This window comes from Dromiciops gliroides, chromosome 1, assembly GCF_019393635.1.
Source record: "Dromiciops gliroides isolate mDroGli1 chromosome 1, mDroGli1.pri, whole genome shotgun sequence".
Lineage (NCBI taxonomy): Eukaryota > Metazoa > Chordata > Mammalia > Microbiotheria > Microbiotheriidae > Dromiciops > Dromiciops gliroides.
The window spans coordinates 437,016,290-437,023,274 of NC_057861.1; the positions used below are offsets into that span (position 1 = coordinate 437,016,290).

General features: G+C 43.0%; 1 protein-coding gene across 3 annotated transcripts in view; it reads right to left on the reverse strand.

The window, feature by feature from the left end:
• TNPO1 (transportin 1) overlaps positions 1–6,181 on the reverse strand; it is a 124,017-nt gene extending 117,836 nt beyond the window's left edge. For all 3 annotated transcript variants that reach the window (XR_006354905.1, XR_006354904.1, XM_043986265.1), the window contains exon 1: positions 6,055–6,181. The gene's annotated coding sequence lies outside the window, so the exon portion shown is untranslated. The remainder of the gene's footprint in view (positions 1–6,054) is intronic.
• Positions 6,182–6,985: the final 804 nt, after the last annotated feature.

Here is a 6,985-nt window from a genome sequence, read left to right on the forward strand (position 1 = left end):
ACTCTGTCAATTAGGCAGTTAGGACATCCTGTGCTTTTATCACATTCTGTTAGACAAACTACTCAGCCACTAACTAGCTGTCTGACCTTTGGTAAGTCACACCCATTCCCAGCATGAGATTCCTCCTTTATAAAGTGAAAAGACTGGATTATATGTTCTCCGAGGTCTCTTCCTGCTCTAAACCTTGACTGTTCTCTCCCTAATATTTCCTCTCTAAAAAACAAAGCAAAATGCAGGGAAAAAAAATCATGTAGCTTCTTCTCTGTTTCATGTTTCATGTCCCTGACAGTACCTTTTATACTCTAATGATCTAGAGAGGTCTCACTGATTTTCTAGTTGGCTTCCTGCCTTTGATATTGAAAAGTCTCTTATTCGTGGCTCTGCATTGGTTGCAAGGTGCTAAACAAATGCTTTCTTTTTTTGGTTTAACTTCCTGTTAGGCCCCATGGTCCACCTTGTGCTCTTGCTCTTCCCATCATTTGGATGATGATGCTTTTTTTAAAAAAACGTTGCTTTCATTTTCTCTACAAATACTTTCTTCTTTTGACAGAGATAACTTTTCAAGTGCCAAGTCTCTGACCTCTGTGTGACAAATGTTTTTCTCTGGATTCCAATAATATGTTTTGAAACTGACTCTCAAAAAATGTCTTCACATGTAGAATCTACCATCTAATCGCTTCTTTTCTCACATAAGGGGAAATGGGGGAGGAGAATTTGGAACTCAAAATTTTTTAAAAAGGAATGTTAAAAAAGTTTTTTTACATATAGTTGAGAAAAAAAATAAGAGAAACAAGTCAAAAAAGAAAGGAAGGAAGTTGATTCTAAGATTTTTGTGGATTATTTCTGTGATAGTCTTTTTTACTTTCTTTTAGTAACAAATGCCCATCCTTGCTCATAATCTAAAACTAAATAAGTGAATGATGAATTTATTTGGTTTTCCCCTCTCCTAATAAAAGTTGAAAAGAATATCTCTATTACATACTGGTTCATCCACAGACACTTCCTTTACCAGTTTGTCACAAACAAGTCCAATGCCTTTCCTTTGTGGGTTCAAAACTTACTTTTTCTATGAATTTTTCAACTTATACAAAAATCTTCTCTCTACAGCTCACCCACATATAGAAATTTGCCAGTCTTGGTGTGTTTAATTAAATCCCTTTTGTTGCCTACTGGTCTAATTTTCCAATTTTTCTAGTATCACTCTATCCTGGATCAATCTAATTATCCTGACCAGGTCTATGTTATAAGCCTATTACCATTTTATTATTTAAGCATAACATTTATACTCAGAGATATCATATTATTTGAGTCTGAAAGTATTTAAAATTTCATAAGAGCATGGGAGATTACTGTAAAAAATGTTTATTGATATCTTTTGGATTTTATTATCACCTTCATTTCTCCCTGTTGCTTCTCCCAGTCTGGGTACTGGTCCCATTTACCTCATCAACTTCTAACTCATCCACATTCATCAGTTTTCTTCTACTTCTGAGTTTAAAACTGCTCTACCTTCTTTTTACTTATCAGAGATCTTGAGGCTTAGTGACAACTTTATTTCTTTACTGAGTCCACCTACTCAAAAAATCTTTCCTAATTGCAAAATGAAGCTAAGCTCCAAGATACACATGCATTGAGATGGGAGCTCTTGGTCTTGTTTCCTGCATGAAGTATTTATCTGTATTTCATGAACACCACTATAAAAGATGTGAATTAACTCTCATGCCCTGAAACCTAAAGTTGTCCTCTGAGACCCCATTGCTGTACTCTTCCACATTACTGGTAACTAGAGGTACCAGTATATTACTGATTCTTCCTACAACACTGGAATTTTGCCAGTTTTGGTGAGTTTAATAAAATCTCTCTTATTACTACATGGCCTAATTTTGTAGTTTTCCTAATCTCATTCAATTCTGGATTAATCTGATTATCTGAGCTTATTATAAAGGATTATTCTGAGAAGTCTATAACATTTGTACCCTACAGGCAAGTCACCATGTAATTCCCTAGTTATCACAAGCCCAGCAGTATATATGTATCTACTGTGGTCATTCTATCTCCCAGGAGAAAATCCATAGTCCAAGGGGTTTCTAGAGAAACCAATGATACTAAAATGTGGAGATGATCTCTTAGCAAATGGACATTCTTTTCAATTAAAATTGGAATTTATGAAGTGTCTTTTATATTATGAAGGCATAGGAAAACTCTAGTCATGAATGTTAAAATACATTAATAAACCATAAAAGTTTCTAACTTAACAATAGTTAAGGGGGGAGCGGCTAGGTGGCACAGTGGATTAAGCACCGGCCCTGGATTCAGGAGTACCTGAGTTCAAATGTGGCCTCACTTACTGGCTGTGTGACCCTGGGCAAGTCACTTAACCCCCATTGCCCCACAAAAACCAAAACAAAACAATAGTTAAGGACGTTTATAAAGCTCTTCAAAGTTTATAAAATACAGACATTAACTCATTTGATCTTCACAACAGCTCTGTAAGGTGGGCAATTAGCTATGCATGCATAGCATTTTTTATTGCTTTAAATGATTACTATAAAAATATTTTAATGTTCTTAATTTTCAGTAAGAGCAAAAAAAGCTCATTTGATTTTCCCCTACCAGGTATTGCCCTGTATCTCTCCTCCCTTTCATGGTTAAACTCTTTGAGATGGCCATCTACACTCAGTTAACTTGACTTCCTTTCTTCTTATTCTGTTACTCCCTTCTTAATTCTTTGCAGTATGGTTTCCAACCTTCAACTAAAACTGCTGTTCAAAGTTACTAATAATCTCTCTTTTTTTTGGTGGGGCAATGGGGGTTAAGTGACTTTTCCAGGGTCACACAGCTAGTAAGTGTCAAATGTCTGAAGCTGGATTTGAACTCAGGCCTCCTGAATCCAGGGCCGGTGCTTTATCTACTGTGCCACCTAGCTGCCCCATTAATAATCTCTTAACTGCTAAATCTAAACTACCTTTTCTCAATGCTCATCCTTAATCCTCATCTCTGCAGTTTTTGACACTGTTGATGATCCTCTTTTCCTAGCTATTCTTTTCTCCCTAGATGTTTGTGACACTGGTCTTTCTTGATTCTCTTCCTACTTTAAGGACTACTCCTCTTTCTCTTGCTGGATCTTCATCCACACCAAGCCTTCTGACAGGGGGGGGGGGGTTGGAGGGAGGTCACACAAAGCTCTGTCCTGGACCCTTTCTCCAGTTGGTAGAGATCACTTAGTGATCTCATCAGCCCCCATGGATTCAATTAACTTCCCTATGCAGATGACTCATCTACTTGTCCAACCCAAACCTCTTTCCCAACCTCCACTCCAACTGCCTTTTAGACATCTCAAAATTAGTCTTCTTAAACTCAACATGTCCAAAACTGCACTTATTATTTTTACCCCCAAACCTTCCTCTCTTCTTAATTTCCCTATCAAGGATACCATCATCCTCCCGGTCACTCACACTCCCAACTTGGGTGTAATCCTCAACTCCTCACTATCAACATCCATAGACAATCAAGTGCTGTCATTTCTACCTTCATAACATCTCTCCTATCTGCCCCCTTCTCTGTTCTGATACTGCTATCAGCTCAGTGGAAACCCCTCCCTGTCATCTCACACCTGGATATAATTAACTGCAAAAACCCTTCAAGTTGTTCTCTCTGCCTTGACCCTCCCCACTACAATCCAATCTACACCCATCTGTCAAATCATTCTTCCTAAGATGCAGATCTGACTGCATTATACCCTACCCAATAATCAACGCCCCTGGCTTCCCATTACCTCCACATAAAATCCTCTCTTTGGTATTCAAAGTCCTTTATAACCTGACCTCTTCCTGCCTTTCTGGGCTTCTTACATTTTATGCCTTCCACATACTCTGCGATCCAGTGAAACTTCTTGGTTTCTCTCAAACATAACATTCCATGTCCTGATTCTTCATGTTTTCACTGGCAGTCTCCCCCCAACCCACCATCCCCCTTCTCATCTCCATCCCCTGATTTTCCTAGCTTCCTTTGAGTCTCAACTTAAGTCTTAACCTTCTGCAAGAAGTCTTTCCCAGTTCCCCTTATCTTAGTGCTATCCCTCTGAGACTCTTGAAAATTTATCCTGAGAACCAGCCCTGTAGTCCGGAGGACTTGAGTTCAAATCTTGTCTTAGATACTTGACACTTACTAGCTTTGTGACCCTGGGCAAGTCACTTAACCCCAATTGTCTCACCCCACCCCCCCAAAAGAAAATTTATCCTGTATCTATCTTTTTTGTACATGGTTATTTGCATTCTATCTCCCCCGTTAGACTGTGAGCTTCTTGAGATCAAGGACTGGTTTTTGCCTTTCTTTCTATCCTCCATACATAGCACAATGCCTGGCACACAGTAGGCACTTAATAAATGCTAGATGAAAAAATCTAAAGGCAGGGCCAGCTAGGTGGTGCAGTGGATAAAGCACCTGCCCTTGAGTCAGGAGGACTTGAGTTCAAATCTGACCTCAGACACTTGGACACTTACTAGTTGTGTGACCCTGGGCAAGTCACTTAACCCTCATTGCTCTGTTTTTTTTTTAAAAAAAGAATGCTACATTTAATGTTCATGTAAACACAATTTAAGCCTTCATTATTTCAAAGAAATGTCTTTAAATGTACTTAAATATTTAACTGATCCGTAAGTGTAGGAACACTTCCTCTACTCTTACAAATCACAAACCCACTATGCTTTAGTAAACAAGTTGTTCCAGCTTGGTACCTTGAAAGCCTTTTTTGAGAAAGCAAGTTCAGCTCCTCAAATGAGGCCTCCAGATAGGGCTTTCAAATCTAATTACATCATGTGGGATCCAAACTATATAACTTGGAGCATAGGTTTAAAGCTAGAAGAGGCCCAAGAAGTTGTCTAACCCCCTTGTTTTACAGATAAAGAAACTAAGGTCCAGAGAAGTTGACAGGTCTCCTCCATGAGAGATATATCAGGACTAACCCTGTCAGTTATTTATAAAAGCACAATGAACTCGTTATCACATAACAGAGCCTAATCCAGTCATTTAATGCCCCCATAATTTAAAAACATAATTATACAAAGTATATTTCATATAAAATAAAATATTAAAATAGAATTAAATGCAATTACATATATAGAACATAATTAAACAAATAGATTTCAATCGAAATAAGATATATAATTAGGTATATTAAAATATGATTAAAATATATTAGAACATAATTAACTTTTCTTTCAGGAAGAAAAGTATTTCAAATCCCTAACTGGTTCCTGTTTCTTAAAAAGCCCAATTTTCTGCTACTGGTAAAGGCAGGATCATGGGAGCAATCAAAACAATGAACCATGTCTAGATCTGGAAGGGACTTCAGCCGCCATATAGTACAACCCCCTCATTTTTACCGATGAGAAAACAGAGGTTGGGAGACGTGTCCGAGGTCACCGAGGGGGTTAGCGCCGCAGGTGGGACTTGACCCCGAATCTTCAGACTCCGGAGTCAGTGCGCTTTCTTTCTACCATAGGAAATGCACTTGGAAAACACTAAGACATTCACACAGGCATGAGGGACTGGAGGTTGGTGTAACCTGCACGCAAGCCCACCCGTGGCTCGACTCGGTGCGGTGCGTAATTGTCCGTGCCAAGCCAGGGCGCACCGACAGGCGCGTCAGGCTGCAAGACAGCTGGCTGCCCGCCCCCTCCAGCCGGGATCCCGGGGCTAGGATGGGTGGGGAGCAGGGATGAAGCATCCCGCCGGGGCTGCGGGGCAGAGGAGACAGCCACGGCGGCGGCTGCTTTGCAGCGCCCGCGGCCGGACGCTCTCTGCCCCGCAGCACCCATAAGTCTCTTAGCCTGACTCCCTGGCGGACGCGGCTCCGCGGCGCCGCCCCCGCAGTCCAGGCCGACCCGGGGGCAGGCGGAGCTGTTAGGGTTTGAACCGCGCCGCCGCCGCCGCCGCTCCCCGGGCTCCAAACGGCCGGGCGGGTGCGAGAGAGGGAAGGATGGATGGGCAGCCCGGGACCGCTGCTTCCCCACCCCAGGAGCCCCGGGGCGGCGCAGGGTGCTCTCCACCTACCCGGTCCCACACCATCCCAGAGACCTGCGGCAGCGGCGGCGGCGGCGGCAGAAGCGTCCCTCTGCCAAGGCGGCTCCTGCCCCTTCTCCGTGCCCCGAAATGGCTGCGGAACAAAGGGAATCAGGGCTCCCCGCTAGGGCCCGTCCGATTGGACGGGGGGCGGGGCCCGGACGCGGGAACGTTCGGCGGGCGGTCTCCGTGGCAACGGGAGCCAGGGCTGGGAAACTGGTTCAGGGACCGCTGGCTTGGGAGGGCGGGAGAGAAGGAAAAGGTGGGCGATGTTTGCTGTTCTGAAGGCAGCGCCTCCCCAAACCTCCCGTTCCCTCCTTCCTTCTTACCCCCACACCTTTTCCCTCCGGTGCAGTGGATTTGACGCTCACAACTCATAGAGATGGGATTGCAAAAATCCCAGCCAGCAAACTGCGCTGAACATAAAGCCCCACACAATGACACAGATGTGGCACGGTGGTGGGGAGAGTGTTTACAAAAACAGCTTTATGAGGACTAGAAAGGGAGGGATTTAAGGAATGGACTGAAAACAAATGGCCCCAACTTGCAGAAAGAGAAAAAAAAATCCTACTCCGGACCATAGTTTCCTCCTCTGTAACGGAAGGGAGTCAGACTAGGATAATAAATTATAGTTGGATAATAAATTTAGAGCAAGAAAGGGTTGGGTGTGCCCTGCCATGCCAACTTCTCTTCTCCCTACAGAATTCTATGGCTCCTCTGCCTTCCTCCAGGTCCTTTCAGTCTTTTACTTGTCCCCAGCTCTCTACCTCCTGTGCCAAGGCTCTGTTTCACGGTTACTGCTATCACTGCTCTTTCTGTTGTCTGGGCCATCTTCCTAGTGGCCAACCACTTCCCACTGCTATATCCAGAGTGGTAACCTGGAGAGGGATACTGGGGGCTGTCATCTATTTCAGCCTCTTCA